This window comes from Podarcis muralis, chromosome Z, assembly GCF_964188315.1.
Source record: "Podarcis muralis chromosome Z, rPodMur119.hap1.1, whole genome shotgun sequence".
NCBI lineage: Eukaryota > Metazoa > Chordata > Lepidosauria > Squamata > Lacertidae > Podarcis > Podarcis muralis.
The window spans coordinates 37,687,107-37,710,843 of record NC_135673.1 but is presented as its reverse complement, the minus strand read 5'-3'; the positions used below and the strand labels follow the sequence as shown (position 1 = coordinate 37,710,843).

Below are 23,737 nucleotides of genomic sequence, written 5' to 3'. Positions count from 1 at the left end.
TGCTGCGGGCCCAGTGCCACTCGTGGGGCCAGCGCATGACAGTTGCGTCCTTCTCAGCTGCCCTCTGGCAGGAGATGCAGCAGCCCAGCACCCTGTGAGCCCAGCCCCAGACTGTGCTGCTTTGGGACCTGGGTGGCACCTTGGGCTCCAGCATGCCGTCCCCAATGTAAGTGTCTCCCAGCACACTCCCCCCACCCCCTAGCTATGCAACTGTTTTTGGCTTTAGGCTCATGGAATGACCGCTGCCAGTTAAAGGCTTATTTGCCTATGTAATTGAGCTATGAAACCCAGTTGAAGCATTGTTGTGATTGTTAGGGATGCCAGAAAATTCCAAAGAAAATGGAAATAGAAGCAGAATTGCTGTTCTGAGCTTTTTTATCCCATGCGTTTTGTAGAAATCAATCCAACAAATGCCAAGTGGTATTCACCATTGATGTTTTTAGTCTGCAAATGATACATATTTATTTACTCTCTTTTCCCCCTTTCGGTTATGCTTCCTTTGCATTGAAATGAATGGTGTGGAAATAATTATGTCATTTTGTTCAATTCACAACTTTTTACTTTTTTTTTTGGTAAATTCATTGGAACTTTCTCACATCCCCAGCAGCCACAACAACATTTCAACTTTGTTCCAAAGCTAAATTACATAGCTAAACTGCAGTGGAACAGAAACAGTGCTGAGTGTGATAAAGACAGGTTGGAACAGTAATTGCTGTTTTCTCAAATTCCCCTGTCTGAAGACCTTGTGAGATTAAGCTATGCATGAAAAGAAAATCAATAAGGTTACTTGTTTATCACTTTCCAGAGAATAAGCCTTTCTTTAATGAAAATTATTTACTTCAGTTTCAGTGATACTGGAGGTAGATTTCTCAGATACAGTTGAGGAAGGGAAGTACGGTATTTAAAGATGATAAAGGTTGGTTCCATATGCACATTTTATGTATTTTAATATATCTATAAATGAAACTCTTAGTCGGGTTGCATCATTTGCAGGAGTAAGGTCTCTATTCAGTAAGTATGTTAATTGCCTTGCTATCTTAGCAGGTATATGCAGGAATATGCAGGAAAAGGAACAGGTTGGCACAAATGGCAAATGCCCCGAGACACTTTTCTGGTAGATTGTGATTCCCAAGGCATGTACACAGGGCTTGTGGGACTCTGTTAGGGGCTTACAGGCCACTGTTGGGCTAACCTAATCATTCACTCAAAGCTTGTTGAAGTCTTTTCTTGCACATTGGTTCCTCAAGTAGGTAATAAATTGTATTCATTACAGTAGCCCTAGTTTACAACCCCTATTTGATGTCTTCCCTCTTTATTCTTGTCTCTTTACCCAACTGTTTGCAATTTCTTTTATGGACAGCCATTGTTGCAGGGTGGGGGACAGGTTATCTGAAAGGCCCGATGAAACTATGATAGATCAAAGATAGATGGATGGATGGATAGATAGATAGATAGATAGATATAGAAGATAGATAGATTAGATAGATTAGATAGATAGATAGATAGATAGATGATAGATAGATAGATATAGATAGATTTGACTGCTTTGACCTATTGCTACAAGAAGCACACACAAATACACAGACAGACAAAATGTGGGATGTCTACATCACCAACTGTCTTCATTAAAGTAGCTCTAATTTGTCCTGGCCGTGTTGTTAGTGCCTAATTAGCAGTATCTTATTCTCCAAATAGATACAAATGAAAGACACTTTGATTGAAGCTAGAAAGGGCTTAACCAATCTTTACTCAAGTGTGAAGCGAGCAGTTCTCCATAATAGAAAAGGAGAAGGGAGGAGGGAGGGAGAGGGAGCACTCAGCCCATTGGTTTTTACAGCTCTGCTCTAGCATTTGTTTTTGACATTTGAGTGACTCTCTTGTAAAGAGCTGGGCATGCATCATTAAACATGGCCCTTAATAAATCTCCCAAGCATCTCAACCCAAAGCAAATGACAAAAGGCCTGAACCTTTGACAAGGGCTTTGAGCACTCAGACTTAAAATAAAAGACTGATCACCAGGACATTCTGTGCAGGGACGTGACATCCACAAGACATAACCAGTATAATTGGTGACAGTCACAGCCCTCTGAATTTGGTGTTCTGAGGGCTGGCATTTTGGTATGATTTCTCAGGTGCACCCTCAGTCATATTAAGGTTTGGAAGTTACTTGCTGAGTGGCATTACCATATCACCTTTGCACAGACTTGCCAGGGCAGAAACAGAAGTTAAGAAACAGTTAAGAAAATAATATAGAAAGCGAATTATGTTTGGGAAGACTGCTTGCCCAAAAATATATAAAAGTCAAAACTGAAGACAAAAACCAGTATATTAGGAGAATTTGCACACTGATAACACCTCGCACTCAGGAAGATTTTATACATTAATGGAACATATTCAGTAAAATGATGGGTCAGCTGCACCTCACTTGGAACATATTTCTGAATGTGGTGGGATTGTAAGAAGATACAGGATTTCTGGAATATGGTTCTCCCCTCATAACTAGAAAGAAGACTCAAGATAACATTGGGGAAAGGCTGTGTTTATTAAAATATAATGAATCAGAGGATCTGCCAATTAGCCAAATGCTCAAATGTGGGCAGGAGAATCAATGATTATATCTGCCCCTCCCCCCACCCTGGCCAGGTGAACCATGACCTAATTTGCACCCCATTCAAGGATTGTGAGAAGCGTCTCCATCCTTGCTAAGTGAGCCTTGGGTAAGTGAGAAGGGACGCAGGTGGCGCTGTGTTCTAAACCACTGGGTCTCTTCAGCTTGCCAGCCATAAGGTCAGCGGTTCAAATCCCTGCAACGGGGTGAGCTCCCATTGCTCTGTCCCTGCTCCTGCCAACCTAGCAGTTCGAAAGCATGCCAATGCAAGTAGATAAATAGGTACCGCTGCAGCGGGAAGGTACCAGCGTTTCTGTGCGCTCTGGCTTCTGGTGTTCTGTTGCACCAGAAGCAATTTAGTCATGCTGGCCACATGACCCAGAAAGCTGTCTGTGGACAAACGCCAGCTTCCTCGGCCTGAAAGTGTGATGAGCGCCACAACCCCATAGTCACCTTTGACTGGACTTAACTGTCCAGGGGTCCTTTACCTTTTACCTTTTTACTTGGGTAAGGGAATCCCAAGCTGTGTATCCATGGGTCCCTGCCCAGTGTTCACAATTGTGTGAAGGCCAGGCCTCAAGGACACCTTCCCCAAGTATCTTGAGAAATTCATTTTCCCAAGGGCTATTGCAAGGTCAGTGGCTTTATCCCATAAGGATAAAAAGGCTACAAAACACAGAGAAAGGAGAGAGAGAGAGAGAGAGAGAGAGAGAGCACATTAGAGAAGATTTCCTCCTTCTCTAAGGAACTGAGTTGCAAGAAGGTGTAGGTGGGTGGGAAGGCAGGGCAATCAAAATGAGTGGGTGAAATGAATTCTTTGCCAGCTCAGATTTAAATAGGAACATAGGAAGCAGCCTTATACCCAAGTCAGAGCACTTGCCCATCTAGCTTAGTATTGTCTACACTGCTTAGCAACAGATCTTAAGGGTTTCAGACAGGTGATATGCCCAGCCTTACATGAGCAAAAGTGCTACAAAAGTCATGCATAGCCAAAACACAGTGCAGGGATGTTTGAAAATCCTGTTGCAAACTGGCACACACTGCCACCCCTTGACAGTCCTAGGTCACATCACATGGGCAGTCCAGGGCAGTCTCAGACAACTCTGCTGAAGCTCCAGTCCACCACAATCCACCCAGTCCTATTCAGGATACAGCCAAACCCAGTATTTTCATTCTTATGCACTGGAGGGTGAACTATAATATATATAAGCCTGCCAATTTTGGTTAAAATCATTGCATTTCTGAAAGATTCAGTTTGTCGTCTTGATTCAAAACACAATCCAATTGTTTCCAAACATTGGGACAAAGCTCCTCTTAAATTTCATGGGCCATAATGCAAAGCTTGTTTACTATCCTACTTCATATAAAATCAAATCCAGTGATCCAAAGTCAACTCACAGGAGCAACCCAAAACATGTGACTGCCCAATATCAAAATATCAAAACACAAGGAAGTCCAAACCACAATACACACTAGAGGGTTCATGTTATTTGAGCACTCTCTGCTAGAAACTGTAAGCGTTTAACCACCTCTGGGCCATCTGTAGAATTTGGTGGTCACAAGTAGCCGCATACTTCTGAGGAGTCGTTCTTCAGGCAGGCAGCTGACTGGATCTACACCTTTAGGTGTTGGTTCCTCCCAAAACTTGGTAGTGGTTCAATCTCTGCTCCAACGCTGTGTAGGGATCCCTTGTGTCTTGTGGAGAAGGGTGGGCTGCTGTGACCCATGAAGGCCCCAGATTCCCCTGCTTTACCTCTCTGTTTTGCTTCTCTGTAACATTTGCTTTCAGAAATGCCAGAACCTCCTCTGACTAGAATTCCTCCAGCAGGGGATGGCAGTTATAATAGGTGTCCAAAATCAGTGCAGTTGTGATAGGTTATGTCCATCATCTTGGTCCAAAGGGGCATCTCATGGTATCTAAACATAGACCAAAATTTGCAACTGAATCATAGGGGCCATCATGCCACATTTGGTATTGATATTTTTAAAAGGTGTCCAGATCAGATGGTTTGGTCCACCATCTTGATTCAGAATGGTGTCCAATGATATTCAAGGACTCAAAATGGTGTCCAGTGTGGTATTCAAGTATAGATGGAAACTGTACCCTCCATCTCAGAAATCATTGTGTCAATATTGGCAACAGTATCTCATATATTTCTGAATGCATGGATAATGGATAGGCAGGCAGACAATTCTCTATTCCATCAGCACTCTCTCTTTCTCTCTCTCTCTCTCTCTCTCTCTCTCTCACACACACACACACACACTATTATTATTATTAATTAAATTTCTATACTGCCCTTCATCCAATGATCTCTGGGTGGTTTACAGTATAAAAATATAAAAATACACAATGTAGTAACAAAAAAACACAATGCTCCCCCAGTTTAAAAGGCCATAGATTGCTTAATTAACCAAAGGCCTGGAATAACAGGTATGTTTTTGCCTGGCACCTAAAGATATGTAATGAAGTTGCCAGGAGAGCCTCTCTGGGGAGAGCATTCCACAAGTGGGGAGCGAATAATAGCTTAATATTTCATTCTATTTACCATATTCAGAAGGATACAGAGGTCATGACTTAGCTAAAGTTAGTGAGGCTTGTGGCTTGTCGATCTCATGACATAGCCCAGAATTATTATTTTTCTATCCAGACTTTCAGTACTGACTCCAACTCTGACACTGGGGTCCTTATACTTCAGACAGAACAATGCCATAAGATAATTTAAGACAGAAAAGAAAACCAGTCAGGGGGTGGTTAGGCTATATGATGTTGACTATTTGTAGAGCTGGACCATAAAGAAGGCTGATTGCCGAAGAATTCATGCTTTTGAATTATGGTGCTGGAGGAGATTCTTGAGAGTCCAACCGACTGCAAGAAGATCAAACCTATCCATTCTGAAGGAAATCAGCCCTGAGTGCTCACTGGAAGGACAGATCCTGACGCTGAGGCTCCAATACTTTGGCCACCTCATGAGAAGAGAAGACTCCCTGGAAAAGACCCTGATGTTGGGAAAGATTGAGGGCACAAGGAGAAGGGGACGACAGAGGATGAGATGGTTGGACAGTGTTCTCAAAGCTACCAGCATGAGTTTGACCAAACTGCGGGAGGGAGACAGGAGTGCCTGGCGTGCTCTGATCCATGGGGTCACGAAGAGTCAGACACGACTAAATGACTAAACAACAAATCTGCAGAGCATTCTTTGGGGGGTGGGAGGGGTTGTGTGGGAGGTTATATGAAAGTGCACCAAATAATTGTTATCTCACACACTCCAATGCATTTCCCCACTGCTTTTCTTATCACTAAAAGTCATTTTTTTTGGGGGGGGGGGAGCAAATTAGTTGCACAAAAGCTCCAAATCAGTTTTACCTGTGCAACCTGGATTTGTCAGCAGTTGAAAAGAGGCAACTGTCTAGAAGCAACCAATGTCACATGAAAGTTACTTGCCTATCCCTAAAGCAAAAGCACCTTGGGGGGGGGGGACCTGTCTTAATAGCAATAAATTGATGTTTGTGACTATTCTGTGAAACCTTATCATAAAAAAATCCAAATATGAAGAGGGATAATACATACTTTATCAGATTTAGCTGACAAATGGATTTTGTTCTAACCCAGCTTCACATATGCCTTGGCTAATTTGGTGCAGCTGTCATAATCGTGAGCTTTTTTTTTTTTTTTTACACAAAAAATTAGAACTCATTCTTTCGCTGATTGTCAGCTCTATTTCTCTTGCAAGCCAAATATAAAAATAATTTCATTAAAATGAATCTGTGACATTTCATTACCCCAAAACTGTTGCTGAAGAGGCTAATAATCATTTATATTAATTGGTGCATATTTCAAATTGTGGCAGACAATTAATCCAAATTCTGATCTCAGCGAAACATCTGTAGCTGTGGAGTCTGTTGTGGGACTGCAAGCACACTTTTGCTGATGGAATAATGAGATGCATGCCTATAATTATGATTTCCATGAGACAGTTTACGCTGTTCTGTTTTGAGTGATGGCCTCAGCAGTGCAAAGGTGAGGCATGATGAGCCATCAGTAGTACTCTGAACAGTTCTGTGCAAGGTTGAGGCTGGAGACAGAGCTCAGGTGTTGTTTCAGTAGCAGTCTGTAGTCCCACTCAAATGTTTCTTATGTGTAGGGAAATTCAGCTGTGACTACAGAATAGGGCTGCACTTTTAGCTCTGTCACCAACATTAGACTTGCCTTCTGAGAAAACTGCATATTGCATACAGTTCTCTGAAGAGAAATCCTGATGCGTATGTTAACACATATGCACCCATATGTCCATCTATAGTTCATAAGTATATTGTTTTAGCAAGAGACCAGGAAAAACCTACAGCAATAGCATCAACAAAATAATACATATCATCCATCCACAACACAAGCCAACATCCATGATGTAAGAGACAGAAGATACCAGAGGCACTAACAAACTTAAATCTAGCTTGATTTCAGGTTAAACCTCTGAATCACCACAACAATTTTCAGAGATTTTATCTAATTTCTTTTGTTGTTTTTTCTTTGAAACCAGTACATAGAGATTCACTCTCTGTGTCACAAAGTTATTACAGTGGTAGCTCGGGTTAAGTACTTAATTCATTCCGGAGGTCCGTACTTAACCTGAAACTGTTCTTAACCTGAAGCACCACTTTAGCTAATGGGGTCTCCTGCTGCCGCCGGGCCGCTGGAGCACGATTTCTGTTCTCATCCTGAAGCAAAGTTCTTAACCTGAAGCACTATTTCTGGGTTAGCGGAGTGTGTAACCTGAAGCGTCTGTAACGTGAAGCGTATGTAACCCGAGGTACTACTGTATTATCAGGCAGAAGTCTTTTGGCTCAATAACTTCCTGCTCCTTCAAGTTATCTTTTCCAGACTGCATTTCCCATTGTCTAGTGAGTATAGGGAATGGATATCTAACCTGCCATTGAGTGGGAGCAGTAGAATGATAATTGTCTGCAAAGAAATCCCAATGCACAAGCAGCTACACAGGTGTAGGGGCTCCAAGTGACTCTGACACCTGAACATCAGGATGTACTGGTCACACGAAACTGCCTTACAGGAATAGGTGGTCACATATAGAGATTTCTCTACAGGCGACCACATGCAACACATAATTGTTGCAGAAAGCATTTGCACATGAGGCTAAAAGTGCATCTCCACACCACAGTTACCATGGAAATGTCCTACACATCACGTGTGGATAGGGCTATTCTCAGGCTAAGCCTTAAATAGGAACTGTAGCTCTGTCTGAAAAGCAAGTCATGCCTTCTGTTAGAGGAGTCTCTTCATTTGCTGGGGCATAGCCACCTTTAGCAATATTTGATTCTGACAGAGAAGAATGCAGGGGAGAATGCAGTTCTGCTAGGACTTCTGAGTTGGAACTCTCAGAGTCAGAGGCAGAGGCAGGTAATGTGGAATGATAGGCTCCTGTTAGACAAGTGCCTTTGAGGCTGGCTCTGGGGCCCCCACTCCAAATTCCCAACTCATCCCCTGAACTAGGAGATCATGATGTAGTCCTTGAAACACACAGTGAGGGTGACCAAATGCCCTTTGTTAGAGCTGAAATGTCATCAGCCTGGCCAAATGTAAATGCAACCCAAAAGTGGCCTTGGGTTGCTGTCACAATCAGAGAAAGGGTAGAGGAAGGAATTGTGTTGTAGCAATGTTATAGGAACCTGGGGAACTGCTTTACAGTGTCTTCTACCATTGGGTCTATCTAGCTCAGTAGTGTCTACCTTGAATATGCCTGTGTGTGAATTTGTTTTATGTGTGGAGATCAATGAACGCTGATCAACACACAGTCTTTGCAGTAAGGGTCTATTCCAATGGCATGAGTATCACTACAAACAGTAGTTTTTTTATCGGCTGCAGCCTTCATCCACCTTCACAGCCATTGTAACATAATGCGCTTAATCTTCCACCTGTTCTGCCATTGAGGATTTATTGGATCATTCTTTGTCTAGCTTCTCCCCCTTGACCTTACCTCCTTGGGTGACCCTACTGGGAGTACAAGACTCCAGATGGCTTTGCTCATAAGGATCATAGGAACATGCAAGCCCAGTCACCACAACAAGGTGATGATCCAGCAAGTGAGTGTCTACCCTGAATGGCAGTAGTGAATGGTGGCTCTCTAGGATTTCAGACAATGAGTCTCTCTCAGCCCTACCTGGAGATCCAGTGAAATGAATCTGGGGCCTTCTGCATGCAAGTAAGATGCTCTACTAATGAGCTATGTCCTCCGCCCACCGCCAGCCAAGCTGGTTTGGCAACCTTTCATAGATCCTGAGGAGATGATTCTGAATTTTCAGAGCCTATCACTGACCATGGAAACTGCTCCCTTACGGCAAGTGAGGCACTATCCTACCAAGCTCAGTCTGCAGCCAGCTGCCAGCTGCCTACCTCCATAATAATAATAATAATAATAATAATAATAATAATAATAATAATTCTTATTTATACCCTGCCCTCCCCAGCCAAGGCCGGGCTCAGGGCAGCTAACAAGCAATAATAAAAACAAGTTGAATGAATACAACTTAAAAACAAGATTAAAATACAATTAAAATATTGAAACATTAAAATATTAAAATTCAGCCTCATCACAGGAGGAGAAAGGAAAAAGAAAAGAAAAAAAAGAGGGGGGAGGAATCAAATTGGCTCCAAGCCAAAGGTCAGGTGGAACAACTCTGTCTTATAGGCCCTGTGGAAAGAAATCAGATCCTGCAGGGCCCTGGTCTCATGAGGCAGAGCGTTCCACCAGGCCGGAGCCAGTGTTGAAAAGGCCCTGGCTCTGGTTGAAGCTAATCTAACTTCCTTAGGGCCCGGGACCACTAGGGTGTTGCTATTTATGGACCTTGAGGCTCTCCGTGGGGCGTACCAGGAGAGGCAGTCCCGTAGGTACGAGGGCCCTAAGCTGTGAAGGTCAACTTAGTCCAGAGGATGCTGGTCCTGACTGTCAGCTTACTCCTCCTTACAATCAGTGTTGCTTTGGTAGACCTCAAGAAGTAGGAGGATGACTGTGGCATTCATACGGAGCCCCCAGTCGTCTCATGGATCATTGAGCTATACACCACTAATCCGCTGCCACCAACCAGGTCCTCCCCGGTAAATCACTTAGTCTCAGGCAGGTTCTTAAGTTAACAAAGAAGAGTGTAGTTTATTGCAGACACAAATAAATTTAACTGCATTCAAAGCATTGTTACTCTTTACTTTCTTAGTCTTATTTTTATCCTGCCTCTAACTCTTCTACCTCCCCTCACATAAGAACCAACTGCACTAACTGTCTCTCTAATTCCAACTGTCTGCCAACTGCTTTCCCAACTGCCTTTCCCAACCAACCAACCCACTAAAACCAACCAACTACCCACCTAACCCAAACCTCGGGCGAAGCCCTTTTATGAACAGGTAGGCTCTGCCTCCGGCTTTCCTATTGGTCTACATATTAACCCTTTCTCTCCCCCTGTACAGACATTTTCAAACAAACGGGCAAACACCACAATGACAAATGCAGAATTAGTGGCTATGCTTTCCTTTGTTATGTCTCCACGAAAAACTGGCCTCCATGTCTTCTGCCCTACCACCTCTAATGAGTGCCAGCTTCCATTAGTCTATGACTTCCCATGGCTAAAATCTGCACACCAAACAGAGGAGGACGCACACCTCCACCAATTCCTCCTTCTCATTACCATTGCCTGCTTCAAAGAAAAGCTTTGACAAACAAGCACAGATTCACTCCTACAGAAGGGGGCAATTGTGAAGGGATTATTAAATTATTTTTCGCAGCAAATGATCACGTTCAGTGATAAGCCTATGACAAAACTGTTGAACATTTAATTTCCCTGAGCTGTGAAGACAGACAGATGACCGAATAGAAAAGGGGGTGTATGAAAGGAAGCTTGTAAGATATCCTAATGGTACTCATTTTAAAAACTGCCATCAAACGGTGATGGATAATGAAAGTGATTTTGCTTAGATAAATTACAGGAATGACACTCTGGAGAGGTAGAATGTACTTTCATTTATTAAATGAGTGAGTTAGTGCTAATGCAGAGGCTTAGCACTGAAATGTGCTAATACATTCAGAGAACTGGATTCAGAAGGTGTGAAGACAGATTGAACATGTGTATGGGGGAAGAGAGAGAGAGGGATTCGTTTTGTAACCATTTGATTTAAGCATGTTAAGGATGGGGTGAGATTCATAGGTCTGTATCACCACCAGTGAATTATACCAGAGTGAAAAAAGTAAGATGGGAAAAGAATGGTATTCCGGCTGCTTGCTTCCTCAAATTGAATGGAATTTTAAAATTTTATAGACGAGATGTTTCCAATGATCTCTCATCCGTCACTCCGATATAGTCAGCCCCGACACTGCAGACATTTTGTGTCATTGTTCAACTTGTACAGAGCTGCCAGCAACACATATTACATATTTATCAAATGCTGACAATGCAGGTCTAATTCTATGCTTAACTCAATCTGCTGTCTTGGCAATGCAGTAGAACAGGAATTGTCTTTGTCTGGTGTGTCTCTGCAAATTGTTATAAGCAAAATAGACTTAGGCTGATTTTGTCTAATAAGTGCCGAAGCATATATATATATATATATATATATATATATATATATATATATATATTAGATTATCTGGTATGGGTTGAGGACTTTGTGGGAAAGAATGGAGCTCATATATGCTGGTTGCATACTGGGGCTAGTGTGATTCGACAAGTGAATGTGTGCAAGTGTGGGAAGTGTGACCAATGACCATTGATGGGATTTTCCATGTTAATCTGTCACTACAGATAATTAACAGTGAATAGAGAATGTGAATTGGTCAGAGATGCACAACCTCCATGACATTTTTTGTGCATTACCCACAATGCATAGTCCCCAAATGTAGAAAGGTAGAAAAGTGCATTGATGGGGTAATGCACACAGAATGCAAGAGTCACTGCTTACTTGTGAATACCCTCCAACATCACTTGAAGACTTTGCACATTTTGATCAGGTAATGTGTGGAATCCATTCGTATGTTCAGCATTGCTCTTTCTCTAAAGTGATGGCAAACAAATATATGTGTGAACCTTGCTTTATAAATTACTTGATAAACAGGGCTTTTTAAAGATGTCGTTCATATTTGTCACTTGATGGCTTCAACCATCAAGTGACAACTTGCACATGAGGATCATCCATCACATACCTATCAAAACTAAAATAATTTTCATATTGTTTAAGATTTAGTTCCTCCCACGGATTTGGTTCTGACATTCAGATGACAATGCATGTTTAACTGAAGAATGAGAAATGAAGGAATATATATGCATGTGTGAACAAGTTCTGAAGCTGCACATGGGAATTAGTTCTCTGTGGTAAGAGCTTCATTCAACCTGTGTGGTGATCATTATATAGAATGATCACATTTGGTTTATCTCATCACAAATTTGTATACCACCTTTCCATAGTTATGCAAGATACATATCCTGGGAAGCTGTGACTGGCTGTTTGTTCCCATCACACACACAAATCTACACAAAAAGCAAACACATATTGGTCCACTGTAGTTGACAAGCTACAAATAGGTTGCATTCCGTACTAGTTCTTGCAGGGAACAAGTGCTTATTGTATAAGAATTTGTCTCCATCTGAAGAAGCCCAGACCTATCAATAGCTGTTACAAAACGACACTGACATGGATTTATGGATGATGTACACATGCCTGTATATCACTCAGAAACACATCCCTCAATACCTCATACCTCCATAACTCACAGGTGACTGTGCATACATCCTATAAAGTGCTGGTGTAATTCAGCTCCATTAAAAATAACTGGAGGCCTGCAGCCAATGTTTTGGCTAGTAAATTCCCACACACTACCCTTCCCCTTAGCTACCTAATCAGTGGACTGTGCAAGAATATATCTTTCTCCTCTTGAGCCTCCCTTCTTCTAATACGTGATCTCAGTGTTGCTCAACTCTTTTTCTCCTGTCTTGTCTTGCCTCTCGTCTGCATGCTTCTTTTTTCAGTGCATGGCCTTTCTCTCCCTCCTCCCTCCTCTTAGCAGTTCCTTTTAGGATTGGGTGAATCAGACTGACATACATTCCATGTCAGTTTTGCACGTCTTCAGTCATAAGCGTATTCCATCCCATTGTCTGCTAATTATCCCCACCCACAACACCCACCCACAAACTTCACATTTAAATTATACACACATTTGTATGCCTTTTTCACATAAAATTCTCATTTTGCATGCATTTTAAGAACTGAAACTGCAGTACAATTTCTTGATAAGTGCACAATCAATTTCTTAACTGTGTGTGTTCCAATTTGTGCACAGCTCTGAATTGTGTTGGCTTATTTTAAAACGTGCAATGAATAAAACTTTCCCCCCATCCTTAGATTCCCCCCTCCATGTCTAGTAACACACTCACACACATACACCTATCTCAGGTTCTCTGTCTCATCTTAGGTTGCCACAAACACAACTTTTTTATTTGTAAGTCAATTTAAGAAACTCCTATATGGACAGAAAAAGTGAGGTGTGTGTGTATATATATATATATATATATATATATATATATATATATGGTAAAGGTAAAGGTACCCCTGCCCATACGGGCCAGTCGTGACCCACTCTAGGGTTGCACGCTCATCTCGCTCAAGAGGCCGGGAGCCGGCGCTGTCCGAAGACACTTCCGGGTCACATGGCCAGCGTGACAAAGCTGCATCTGGCGAGCCAGCACCAGCGCCACACACGGAAACGCTGTTTACCTTCCCGCTATAAAGCAGTCCCTATTTATCTACTTGCACCCAGGGGTGCTTTCGAACTGCTAGGTTGGCAGGAGCTGGGACCGAGCGACGGGAGCTCACTTTGCTGTGGGGATTCAAACCGCCGACCTTACGATCGGCAAGTCCTAGGCACTGAGGTTTTACCCACAGCGCCACCCGCATATATATATATATATATATATATATATATATATATATATGCAGGTTTTGGTGTCCTCGGGTGTCTTCCCGTGTAAAAGTTGGGGTGTCTAGGCGACGTTTCGACGAGGTCTCACTCGTCATCTTCAGGCTGGTGCTTTCGGCTTCTTGTTACTGGAACAGAGCAGGATCTCAGTGTTTGAGTTCCTATAAATACTGTTGAGGGGTGTGGTGTATAGCCTCCAATGTTCTGGGCAGAGAGGAAGTTCCCAGGCTAGTGTGCCTTTTCTTCTTTTGTTCCTTAATTGCTTGAGGGATATCTTGAGTGATTTCTTGAGTGATATCCTGAGTACCACTTAGGTGGGTCATTAGGTATGGATTAGTTGCTAGAGCCTTTGTGTCTTGACCTCTTGAACTTTGTGAAGAGTTTTTCTGAGAAGATGGCTGTACTGCATTTAGTTGTGCTCTGGCTTGGCTTCGTGTATAGGGGCGAGCTGTGGTTTTGTGGCCTGTGCCAGCCAGATCTGTGTAGGGATTGCAGGGGGGTGCAGCATCCGGAGGTGCCACCATGGTTTGGCTACTGGATGGTGTCTGTAATTTATCTGTGGAGAGGGTCTGGGTTTGGGTCTGGTGTGGTTGATTGGTGATGGCGTTCTGTGTGCCTCTGGATCTGGTGTCAGTTTTTGTGGGGAGGGCTAATTTCCAGATGTCTGGCAAGCGGGATGTGTCGTCACGCTTGTTCATGTTGTGAGGGTGTTTCTCTATCTCGATGGCTTCCATGATTATTCTCTTGTGGTGATGTTCCATGTTAGAGAGCAATTTGGAATCTGCAAAATTAATTTCGTGTCCTGTTTCTTTCATGTGTTGGAATCTACGAAATCTATATATATATATATGAATACATCAATCAATCAATGTGTGTGAAGTGACACTTAAGTTCTTCTTGTGGTTTTTGATCTATGGTGAGCAACCTTAGCCTGCTCTCAGTCAGCCCCTATCTGCCTTTCTCCTTGCTTTTGTCTTGAGACACAAGCCTAGGGGGTATCAGTGCAGAGAGAAAGGTAGGGATAGGATAGTTGGTTCCATCTGTCATTGGTTCTGGCTCTGCCCACCATGGGCTCTGGTGTCACCCAGTTTGTTTGTTTTTTAACTGCTTTCTGCCCTAGCAGTCCCAATAGTTACCAGCTGGCACTGGAAATCAGTGTGTGTGAAAATGCTTACCAAAAACTAAAGTATCACATTCAAAACGTCTTCTATGCATCGCCTGTTTTGTTAGGAGCCAAATTTGTACACAGGTTGTTTGAGATGAGATACAACACTTTAAGAAGCCAAATCATATTTGCTTTTGATAGCACTTTTTAAAAAGATGGATGCTATCACCACTATATACTCTTATAACAAAGTTGTGAGTGTCGAGAGTGGGAGTAACAGCAACTCTCTTCGGCAACGAATAGGGTAATAATTCTCATTATCACCACATTTGCTTCAGTAGATGTTTGTTGCTTTGTGGCCAGCTTTCTACATTCCAGGGGTATGTGTGTAATTATTATGTCTTCATGATAAAGGTGACATATTGTGAAACACTCAATTTTCTGATTTTAATGCTGTTTTTAATAGGGTGTGCATCAGAATAACTCAGTTATTATAAAGCTCAATAGACAGTAAGCTGTTTCATGGAATGAGGATACACTTCAGCAAAAAAAAAAAATAATTAAAAAGTGCTATGCTGTAGTAAAAGCAACAGAAGGAGAGTTTTATTTTTAAAAACGTATTTAAATCATTTATATGCAGCTTTGCTAGTGCTCCTAACATCTTCCATAAAGCACACACAATTTTTTTTAAAAGTCTCAGTATTAGGATGGAATAGTGTGTCTTGCATAATGTGGCCTGAGGAAAAAGATTGAGTTCAAATCTTCAATCATAGGGTAATGTTGTTGACTTATACAAAAACTTTGGGGTCTCAAGCCCGTGGTTGGCAGAGTCAGAGGTAAAAGTGGGTGGTACTAGAGGCAAAGGTTTGTGGCAAAAGGAGGGAGTGCAATGAATGCAATGAATGCAATCCTTGCATTTATACATTCTAGCCACAGAGAGAGGTCAGAGGTTTCTAGACACACAGATATACCTCTCCATCCCCTTCCAAAGCAATAGGTGTTCAACAGCACAGTCTAGCCAGGGAAAAGCACTTAAGGTGGGCATGGAACAGGTCTGGTCAGTGGAGTGGCTTGGGGAGAGTCCTGAGGGCCTGCTTGCATTTTCAGTGAACAAAATGTTTGTACAAAAATATGTATTTTTATGTTTTTAAATGTATAAAAATGCAAGTTTTATTCATGTAATTTCTCTCTGTACTACATTTTTGGGAGAAAAATTGTCATCATGCTGATGTTCACATGGCTGCTGATATACGGCCACACCTATTTTACATAAAAAGTTCATATTTTATTTTAAATGTATGCACAAGTTGCATACAGGGTGCACACAAAGGGACAGAATGGCACAGAATTGCATGCAACACGGTGGAAATGAGACACAACAGCACACAATGGGATGGAGCAGACATATGATTGAGTGCTAGCAAGACCAAAACAGGACAAACTACTTACTTAGCCCATCCCTTCTTACACTGCAATCAATGAAACTCATTCAATAAAAGAGGACCTGACAGTGCACTGAGCACCTCCACCAATGGAACTTCAGTAATGGTGGAGTCTTCAAAGCGCCTTGAAAATATGTCACAGCATGCTACTGAGAGTTACATTTCTCTTAGGGCCAGATTGCAAAAGGCCTCTACCTACTTGAAAAAGCTCCACTGAACAACCCTGGGAAGATACAACAGCAGTGGGAAAAACTATTTCTATGCCACCATCACAGAACTGACTCAGTAACAAGCTTTGAACTGTGGTTCAGTTAGAACCTGACAAGCTTCCTTCTCCACCTTGCATTCTAGTTTGTCTGACTTCAAACTGAAACAGTTCCTTTATAAACAGAAAATGCAGATTTTGTGTGCAAATCCATGGCAAATCTTTGCCAGTTCAAAAAACATGGAGTTCGATTCAATCAGTGTAATAATCTCCTTAATTATGGGACACCTAATTAAGACAGCTGTTGAAAGCTTGTAACAGGAATTTAACAAGGCAGATATACAGTGTTAAGAGTCCCAATGCAACACATTATCCAAGCCAAGTGTTTTACATTGAAAGACATTTCTTGGTGACCCTTTCTATTATTAAAGGAAACTTTCTTATTGTATATAAAATTGAAGTTCATCAAAATATCTGAAATCAATCTACTGGCAATAGAGCAATGCACCATGGGTGAATTCATATCTCACCAGTAGAGCATATATACTTTGGGTTGTATGTAACTACCTTAGATTTAACCTATTAAAATTATTGAGTCTAAATTAGTCATGCCCATCAATTTCAATGGGTCTACCCTGAGTAAAACTGAGTTGGAAATTCTGTTCTTCAGCCAAGTCATGTCCTATGACCTAGGACAAAGTTTGTGTAAAATGCATATATTAATTAAGATCACATTCAAAAATGCATCATATAGGTGTGGGCAATCCCAGATTAAATCAGGCCTAATCTGATGTGCTGGATTAGACCCTAAACTGATTTAGCAGGGTCTTATATTCAGCATGTTGTAGGAAGAGTTTGTTACTGCTGGATACATTCTCCCAAAGGATTCCTAAACTGCTTCCCACATTGGAACTTGAGAGCTTCTCTAATTATGCACACAACCCTAGTGAACCCAAGGTTCTAATGAATGTGATTTACTTGGCTGAATCCCTGGAAAATATCAACCCAATTCCATAGGCTGCTGGCTTATTGTAGTGGTGGGTTGGCTGTAGTTGCTCCCAAAGCAACTGGCTCCACATCTCTAAGGAGACTGGCCCCACAAGCTCAATGGCTTGACTGCCCCTGCTTGATTCTATATATTTAGGAAATACCTATCCCTCCTTGAATAAACCTTTATTTCAAAGAAGGGCAGTTATTCCTTGCAGGAAAAGCGTAATGTGCATTAAATGATACTCTGAAAAAGAACACTCCATGATAATACAAACCAAATGGCAATCCTGCTGCAGTTCAATTCATCTCAACGAAACCTCATACAATCACATGCCATTTGATGACTGCTAAACAAAACCATATCAACTTGCATTAAGGGCACCATCAATCTCGTGGAAATCAGCCCCTCCTTAGCAGTAAATCATGTAGCAAAAAGAAACCCCCCCTTTTTTAAAAAAAGTCGCTCTCTTTAATGATGATGTCACTTGTATGTAAATTAGACTATCTAGATGTGAATGCTTTCTAAGAGGTACACAGTGTTTTATTTTACTTCCCCTTTTAATTGGCTTAATTACCATTTTCAATTTGATCCAATTTTCTTTGAATGAGTTCAAGCTAACTTTCTAAAATGTCAATATACATCTTTTAAATATTGAATAGTGTTAGTTTTCTAAAAGAACAAACAAATGGGTTTGAAACTATGAGGCAATGAGAGCCTGCTACAGAAATTTGGATTCTTTTTGCAGCAAGCATGCAGCAGGCATCAGCAGAAAAATGATATGGCAGCAGTCTCCTGTGATTCTTTGTTGTAGGGATGGAGGGACACCCATGGGCCTCCACATTTTGCTGGATTACAACTTAAATCAACCCTGTATATTGGCCATGCTGGCTGGGCCTGTCCAACAACATCTAGAGGGCCAGAGGCTAGGAAGTCCTGCGCAATGGCTTGGCTTAGATGATACCTTCTCAAGGGATGGGTGTGTGTGTGATACTCCACTTAATGAATTTTATTTTATGAGATATTTGAGAATGTGACTCCAAAATTCTTCAACAAGCAAATAGATGTGCAAATGGTGTGCAGTGAAATTTTGTGTAGCGGAATGGCAGTTAGAGCCAGAGGACCAGCTTGTGAGGGTGATGTCGTCCGTGTGACGATGTCATGCATGTGATGTCGCAAGCATGAACATTATGCTTCTTTCCCTAAGCTGGGAAGAAGCTTCCTGGGCTTTGGGAAGGAAGTGCCAGGCTTTAATACTTTAATACTCTAATTTACTGGAAACATTTAGGGGACTATCCTAGTTCCCCTGGTCCATGGACTGCAAGACATTGGTGATCTGGCTAACATAATGTTATTGAATTTTCAAAAAGCTTTCAGCCAAGTCTCTTGAGTAAGCTCGACAATCATGGGATAACAGGAGAGGTCCTCTTGCAGATCAGGAATTAGTTAAGTTTAAAGAAGCAGAGAGTACACATAAATGGACAGTTCTATAAACTGAGAGACAGAAAGGATCAGCATTGGGACTTGTGCTTTTTAAAGTTATTCATAAACAATCTGGAATTATGTGTGCACAGTGAGGTGGCCAAGTTTGCTGATAATGCTAAATTGTTCAGGGTTGTTTGAACAAAAAGAGATTGCAAAGAGCTCCAACAAGACCTGTCCAAAATGAGTGAATGGCAAATGAAATTCAGTGTAAACAAGTGTAAAGAAATGCATGTAGGGGCAAGTGTGTGTGTGTGTGTGTGTGTGTGTGTGTGTGTGTGTGTGTTAATTTCACAAATATGTTTATGGGCTTTTAACTGGTAGTGATTGACCAGGAATGAGACCTTGGGGTTGTAGTGGTAGTTTGATGAATATGTTGACCTAGTGTGTGGAAGCTGTGAAAAAGGCAAATTCCATGGTAGCGATCATTAGGAAAGGAATTGAAAATAAAACTGCCAATATCATAATGCTGTTGTACATATCTATGGTGTGACCACATTTGAATACTGTTTATGGTTCTGGTCACCTCACTTCATAAAGTGTGTTGTAGGGTTGCAAAAGGCTCAGGAAAGGGCAGCCAAAACGGTGAAAATTAGAAAAGATTGCAGCATTGAAGCATTTGGGACTCAACAGCTTAGAGAAAATATGAGTGAGAAATTGGTTACCTGATGGATTATAAGATTATGCACTGCATGGAGAAAGTACGTAGAAGTTCTTCTCCCTCTCGGATGACAATAGGACTCAAGAGCATCCAATAAAACTGAATGTTGGATGACTCAGGACAGATAAAAGAAAGTACTTATTTCTGCACCACATAGTTAAAACTATGAAACTCACTCCCAAAGGAGGCAGTGATGGCTACCAACTTGGACGCCTTTAAAAGAGGATTAGACAAATCAATAGCATAGCTATCAATGGCTATGCTATGCCTCCATGGTTGGAGACAGTGTGCTTCCTTCTGCCAGTTGCTAGAAACCAGAGGAGAGGAGAGTACATTTGTGACTGGGTTCTGCTTGCTGGTTTTCCACAGGTTGGCCCTTTTCCTTTTACTGTCACTGTCTATCTGGCCTGGTTCTGAAACGTTCATTAAACTGTTATACCTCTAAAATCTCATCCGCTAAGCTTTTTTCTCTGTAATGTAAGCATATTCACTATTGGAATACTATGCTAATCAGTTTCTATATTTGAAACTTCTGCTTATGTCATGAAGTCCTAACTACTCTCAGCTTTTAATAGAGTGTCAGTCTTAGGATTCCATGTCCCCATAATCTTGAACCCCATTGATTTTCCTTTAATCCATCAATACATGATATATCAGTACATGATATATGCACATTCTTTTAATCCTACAATATCCTGCTTCTCCAAGCTCAAATGCCTACAAATGTGTGGCATAATATTTGGAAAAAAGTGCACTCATATTAGCCCCAATGGACGAAAGCCCAAATCATGCAGCTGATTCCTCTATTTGAGGAAAGAAAAATGACCATATCATTTGGGCTGATCAATCTATTTCTGGTTGGTGCCACTTTTTCATGTCTTAATTCATGAACTCATACTTCCCCATTTCCCCATTAATCTGAATTTAATATGCAAATAAAATCTGTATTTTTAAAATGGCATTGAAATATAACAGAGTCTTGTGGCGCTTTAGACTTAACACATTTATTATGGGGATAAGCCTTTGGGGACTGTTGTCCATTTGACCGGATGCATGAAGTAAAAAGAGCCTGTTGGTTCTGGTCAATGGCCCATTGATTTATTTATTTTTAAAATTTGTCCCACATTTCACCATTTGGCTCTCAAAGCAGCTTAAGTAAAGGTAAAGGGACCCCTGACCATTAGGTCCAGTCGTGGCCGACTCTGGGCTTGCGGCGCTCATCTTGCTTCATTGGCCAAGGAAGCCATTGTATAGCTTCTGGGTCATGTGGCCAGCATGACTAAGCCGCTTCTGGCGAACCAGAGCAGCGTTTACTTTCCCGTCGGAGCGGTACCTATTTATCTACTTGCACTTTGATGTGCTTTCGAACTGCTAGGTTGGCAGGAGCAGGGACCGAGCAACGGGAGCTCACCCTGTCGCGGGGATTCGAACCGCCAACCTTCTGATCAGCAAGTCCTAGGCTCTGTGGTTTAACCCACAGCGCCACCCGCGTCCCTCACAAGCAGCTTACAACAATAAAAATTGCAATATACAATAAATAAATAATTTTGTAAATCAAATCCCCTCGAGCTAAAAACCTCAAGAATCTAAATCCCCTTTCCCCCAAAAGTAAAACATCTGAGAAGCATTCAGGGTGCAAAGGCCTCCCAAAATGAAACAGCCTGGCAGTCAGTAGGGACAGTACCTGCTTAACGTGGGAGGGAGTTCTGTAGAGATTGGCTCACAACCCTAAAGACACGACTCCTCGTTGGCATGAGTCAATGTGTGACAGCTGGTCATAGACACCAACTCTAAGGGACCCAGACCCCTTCTACTCCCACGAAAAAAATATTTTAGGAGGGGGCAGCCACTCCCAAAATTGACTGGGCCAAGCTGCCCCAGCCTCCACTGCAGCCACCATGTGAGAGTGCAGGTGAGGTGCCTAATTGCCTACCCACTTCTCTCTCTCCTGGAGTGCCCTCCCTCATCTCCTCCCTTCTGGTGTCTTAGCACAGACCCAACACGCCTCAAGTCCCCCACCACAAAGGGGACTTGGCTGCCGCTTGCTGGCATCCAGCTGGGGAGAGGATAGGCGATGCATATTGTCCCTTGGCAAGCCCCCCACTCAGCCTCTCAGTGCCGGCCCCACCCAAGGCTGTGCTGCCTCCCACACCTGGAGCCTGGCAGTCCAGTCCTCAGAAGTGCTGGGTGAGGGTGTAAGGCAGCAAAGCCCACGGGCCAGGGGGACTCACCCTGCTCTTTGCTTGCTTGGCTCCGGTCTCCCTCCGGTGCCTTTTTTTGCAGGAGTATAGCGCTGTGGTTTAAACCACAGAGCCTAGGACTTGAAGATTAGAAGGTTGGCAGTTTGAATCCCCGCGACGGGGTGAGCTCCCGTTGCTCGGTCCCTGCTCCTGCCAACCTAGCAGTTTGAAAGCACATCAAAGAGCAAGTAGATAAATAGGCATCACTCCAGCAGGAAGGTAAATAGCGTTTCTGTGTGCTGCTCTGGTTCGCCAGAAGTGGCTTAGTCATGCTGGCCACATGAACTGGAAGCTGTTTGCGGACAAACGCCGGCTCCCTCTGCCAATAAAGTGAGATGAGCGCCACAACCCCAGAGTCGGTCACGACTGGACCTAATGGTCAGGGGTCCCTTTACCTTTACCTAGGAGATTAGAAGAGGAACTAAATGTCTGCCTGAGCAAACCTGGCTATTGTGATGAAACTTTTTTAGCAGCTAATGGTTGCTCTCATGCACAGCACTTGGACTTAGTACCATCATCTCCGTCTGCCACATCTCTCCTCTGAACTGAGCTCACAAAGTGACAGCTCACAGGCATTAAACAGATGTCTCCCAAGCCACGTCCACCGACCCCAATCTCCCCACCCCCCACCCGAAACCAGGATGATGGTTGTATACATGCCCAACAAATGAAAACATTGAGGATCCATTCTGGGTCTTCTGAAAAAGCTGGATTTTTATTTTTATAGTATAAGAAAAAGTGGGGGGGGGGTATTACATTATTCTAGAATACTAGCTATGATAACACTCTGTGGCAGCATGCCAAACATATCCGAAAAACCAGGAACTACATACCTGCCAGGATGCTGTCAGAGGCTGCTTGCCCAGGAAAGTATAAAGACAAGGAAAAGTTTATTACTATCTTTTTTATTTCAGTTTTTACAGAGGGAGGCTATAGAACCCAGCCTCTTGGATAATGGTATTGTCCCAAGTGAATCTCCACCCCGTCTCTCTCACTTTCTCATTCATCATTCTCATCACCTCCTCTACGGGTGCTGCTACGTTCCCTCTGTCTTCAAGCTCTTTTCTCTCCTACTTTTAAGGCTTGCTGGGTTCTGGGAAATGGAGGCTCTGGAGTGACTTCTAATGACAACATGTCAGCTGGGTATTGTTCCAGCTCTCCCATGATTTCCCAACTTCCCCCCACACCTGCCTCTGAGCTGCGACCTCCCTCAAACCCCTGTTGTAAATCTATACTGTCTTCCTCTTCCTCCTTCCTGGAAGGGTCATGATGGGGAGACGGTCTCTACCATTCCTCCTTTGCCCAGTCCCTGACAATACCATTTTAAATGCTAAGTGTGGAAATGACACACACACACAAACACACACACGGGTGGTAAACAGTGAGGTCAAAAGTGGGGGAATGTGGTAAATAAATGAATTGATGATGATGATGATACAAATCCTCCTGTTGAAATAAATCATTCAATACATGTTAGAACAAGCATCTAATTTCCCTCTTTGCTCTCTTCTAGTTATTCTTCTGTGATGCACTGTTATTCTTGGTCAGATTTTTCAAATCAAACAAGTAAGAAATAACTTGGCATCCTTTGATCTAAAAAAAAAAAATCACCAATATAAAATTGTTTGGACATGCTGATAAAAAAACCAAAAAAACTTGACATCACATATCAGCTTCACATCTTTTATTCTTTTTCATAAAGAAATCCCAAACAGGATAAAAAATAATTGATCAAATAAACACGGCGACGTGTATAAAGGGCATAAAACTTTAAGGCACTGAATAATTTGAGGATTATTCTAGCAACAGCAATAATTTACACTACCCAAAAGTGATGCTGTATTTTTATGATGCTCTGATCTTCTTCACGCCAAGGGCCAGGCTATAAAGAGGCATGCTCCAAGAACAATCAAAGATTGTTAACGCTGGCATGATTGATTGATTGATTGATTGATTGATTGGTTGATTGGTTGATTGGTTGGTTGGTTGTTTGGTTGATTGGTTGATTGGTTGGTTGGTTGTTTGGTTGTTTGGTTGAT

At 42.3% G+C, this 23,737-nt stretch overlaps 1 long non-coding RNA gene across 2 annotated transcripts in view; it reads left to right on the top strand.

Moving 5' to 3' along the window:
* Positions 1–9,818: 9,818 nt before the first annotated feature.
* The window catches only part of LOC114589381 (uncharacterized), a 67,889-nt gene continuing 53,970 nt past the window's right edge, over positions 9,819–23,737 (top strand). For both annotated transcript variants that reach the window (XR_003704660.2, XR_013391357.1), the window contains exon 1: positions 9,819–10,016. This is a non-coding gene — a long non-coding RNA (uncharacterized LOC114589381). The remainder of the gene's footprint in view (positions 10,017–23,737) is intronic.